Source organism: Priapulus caudatus, unplaced genomic scaffold, assembly GCF_000485595.1.
Source record: "Priapulus caudatus unplaced genomic scaffold, Priapulus_caudatus-5.0.1 Scaffold32, whole genome shotgun sequence".
NCBI lineage: Eukaryota > Metazoa > Priapulida > Priapulimorpha > Priapulimorphida > Priapulidae > Priapulus > Priapulus caudatus.
Window position 1 is genome coordinate 593,052 of NW_014577093.1, and position 4,106 is coordinate 597,157.

Genomic DNA, 4,106 nt, shown 5'->3' on the forward strand with positions numbered 1-4,106 from the left:
ATCCATCCATCCATCCATCCATCCATCCATCCATCCATCCATCCATCCATCCATCCATCCATCCATCCATCCATCCATCCATCCATCAATCCATGCAGCAGCTCTCGCATGATATGCGCGTCTGCCTCCTCCCCAGATCCCCCCCCCCATCCCCCGAAAAGAAAGGCAACGCTCTCGCGTTCCTTCGCAAATTTCAAGTATTTTATTTTACGCGTTCGCCTGGTACACTCTTGCAAAGAGGTGGCAAAAAGACGCAACGCACACAACCCACACGCGTCGAATACAGGTAACGCGCACCGACGAAGCGGCGACAGGTGTTTCACGTAATCGACGCATGCACGTGCTTTACTCCTATTCATCGCTACCGGTCCGTGTATCACACACACAGAGACACACACACGACGAGTATGCAGCTGCCACGCTGAGTGCTATATTGATCGCCGCTAGAGGACGCGTCGTGGGCGTCTGCGATGTGGCAGCTCGCAGGACTGGGGAGAGAAGCGCAAGCACGCGTGCACGAGGCACGGAGCAGCGATCTCGTCTCTCTAGCGCTCTCTGTCTAGTTCGCACACAGTCTCCCATTGCTACATCTCGTTTCTCTAGCACTCTCTATCTAGCTCGCACACAGTCCCACATCGCGATATATCGCGAGAGCTGCCTCCTGTCGTCGCCGGGGAAGCGATGGCGACTGCGAGCTGCGTCGCCGTTGTCGCCTTGCACGTCGTCGCTATGATCGTCGTCGGCGTCGTCGCTGACCAGCCGTCGCTGGCAACCTACGTTCCACTGGATGCCTCCGACCAGCGGTTCTATTCACGCTATCAACGACAGAGCTACACCACCACCAGCATCAACAGCGGCAGGGGAGGCAGCGGCGACAGCAGCAGCGGCGGCGACGGCGGCGGCGGCAGCAGCGGCAGCGATAGCAGCAGCAGTAACAACAGCAGCAGCAACAGCAGCAGCATCGGCAGCGATAGCAGCAGCAGTAACAACAGCAGCAGTAACAACAGCAGCAGCAGCAGCACTACCACCACCTCCAGCAGCGGCAGCAGCGGCAGCAGCAACAGCAACAGCAATAGCAACAGCAAAATCAGCAATAGCAACAGCAATAGAAACAGAAACAGCAACAGCAACAGAAAAAACTGTATCAGCAACGGCAGGCGAAGCATCAACAACAACATCATCAACAACAACAACAACAACAACAACAACAACAACAACAACAACAACAACAACAACAACTGCACAGCACCGGTTTGCTGCTTAGCCGGCGACGCGCCGCTGCGTCATGACGCTAGCCCCCGCCTCGACCTCACCGGCGTGCACTTCAACGTCGCCTACTGGACGTGCGAGCGACGACCCAACGACTCGTCGCACGCGCTCGTCGTCGACACGCTCGGCGAGCTGTCGCACTACATGAACTTCACGTTCGGCGTCGCCGCCGGCTGCTACGGCTTCGAGGGACTCGCGTCGGCGCTCGGCCGCGGCGACGTCGACATCGTCGCCTTTCTGCGCGTGACGCACGAGCGCGCATCTCGCGTCACCTTTCTGCGTTCGCTCTCCGAATCTCACTACGGCTTCCTCGTCAAAGCGAACCCGGCCGCCGCCGCCGAGATGGTGGCGCTCTCTATCGTCTCGCCGTTCGACGCCGTCACGTGGGTCGTCCTGCTCGCGTGCGCCATCGTCAGCGGCGTCGTTCTCGCCGCGCTGGAAGCCGGCAAGGCGGGCAAACCCGCGGGGGCGTGGTGCGCGGCGTTTGATGCCGCCATTTTTTTCAAGTACGGTTCGCTCATTGCGCAGGGCGGCACGTACGCGGTGCACCGCCAGAGTGCGCGCGTGCTGATCGCCTGTTGGTGGGTGTTCGCCCTCGTCATCATCGCCGTCTACTCAGGGAGTCTCATCAGCCAGCGCTCGGTGCAGACGCCCACCGAGTACCCGTTCACGACCGTTCCCGAGGCGGCGCTGAGTGACATGTCGCCGATCATTGTCAGAGGCAACGCCGAGGAGTCGTACCTGAAGCATAGCCCGCCGGGGTCCGATCTAGCGATAATATGGCGCACGGCAGTGGCGCGGGGGTCGTTCGTGGCAACACGCAATGAGGCGATGGAGTTGGTGAGCGCCGGCGAAGGCTATCTCATCCGGGACGTTCGCAACGCGATGCTCAACCTCGCAGACGACTTCGACGCGTACGGTTACTGCCGCTTCACGCTTACGCCCGCGAAGTTCCTGCCCGGATATCGCGCTATCGCCGTCGCGAAGAATTTTCGCCACACGGCGGCGCTGAACTACGGCATCGCGACGCTGCACGAGATCGGACTTCTGAAGCTGTGGAAGCAGCGACTGTTGCCACGCCACGCGCACACGTGCGTCACGCAAGCGCCCTCCTTGATGGGAGCGACGCCGATACAGATGAGCGAGTTACACGAGCTCTTCAAGATACTCGGCGCAGGCATCTGTCTCGGCTCGCTCGTTCTCATCGTCGAGCATCTCGTCTGTATCGCTTCCCGTCTGCTAGTGCGCGCGCGAGCCGTACTAAACAGACGAGCTCGCCAGCGCTTACCCGTCTATGAAGTGCACGCCATCACTGACCGAGACTATTGGCATCACTGACCGGGCGGATAACTTCATCAAGGGCGTATAGCGTGAATAAGGTGTGCGATCCGATAGCACGATTCCGCGCAACTACTTGGGATCACCAACTCTTGACCGAATTCGATCCAATTTGCACGAGTCAGGACGCGCCCTACTCGCCAGTGCAGACGGAAACGCTTCGTCGATATATTCGTTTTGACAACACAGTGTTCTATTATAATTATACTACAGCGAAGAACGTCTTTTAAAATAGCCTTGATAAAATCGTATAGATATTCGCAGAATATAACCAGTTATATATGTGATAAGTTATGAAAGAAGAAGTAACGATTTTAGATATGAGAAGTTATGATCAGAAAAGAGCCACTGTTAGACTTCAAACTCTCTTTGCATTGATCCCAGTTTTAATAAGAGAGCAGTTTCACGTTATGGTGGACAAGTGTAGAAATGGACGCGTATTTCACAGAGAAAGCCTCCTCAATAATGGACAAAGAATGCGAATAAGAGGAAGAGGAAGAAGAGAAGAGAGAGTAGGAAGAGGGGGAGAAGGATGAGGAAGATGAGGAAGAGGGAGATGAAGAAGAAGAGGAGGAGGAGAAGGAGAAAGATGGGGTGAATGAGAAGGGGGACGAACCCGAAGAAGGGAAGTATAAGAGTAGGAAGAGTAGGACGAGAAAGAAGAAGATGGAAAAAAGAAAGAACATTTATTGGTTATCACTGCGACGTCTCTGTAAATGAGTGTCTTGGAAAAAATTAATTTCGGATTGATATATTAATTATGTGTTGCTTAAAATCGTTTCTGATAGTTCCATTATTATTATATGGCGATTGATTATACGTAAATATCATGTTTACTGGCTGCTCTTATAGAAATATAATTATATATATATATATATATATATATAATTATTATTAATATATATTTAATATATGTCAATATCTTGATATATTGAAGATATTTCGTCAACGAAATCACGCTTATAATGACTTGCGTTTACGAGAGTATTCAAATGACGTGGCTGTACTTTATTTACTGGTACTGCAATAAAGCTTTATTATAAATCAACCTTTTTTCTGTATACGAGAGCATTAAATTGACTGTGACTAAAAATCGGTAACGTTAAATTTTTAGATCCGAATCGAATAGACGCGAAAATATTTCCATAAAACTGCACGTGCTCATCAGGTGGTGTCTGGTCCACTCGGTTCATCTGCCTACTCGGGTAGCCGGGTCACGCGCCGCGATTAGTCACCGCACACAAATCTGTTTAACAACAATACGCAGACAAGATCAGTTAGGCTCGTTTGCAATCAATGGAACTATGGCTACAAGTCATCGGTTGTTCAACCAGTTCACACGACGCCGGCTGGCGTGTTAACCAGGTGTGAAGTGCTCCTGACGCGCGATGATCGATACCGCGCGTACGTATATTTCTAGTAATTAATTAATTACACTATTCGTGCTCCAATAAACTCAAAAATCACAGAAATCATAGCTAACACATGTGTTTATATGT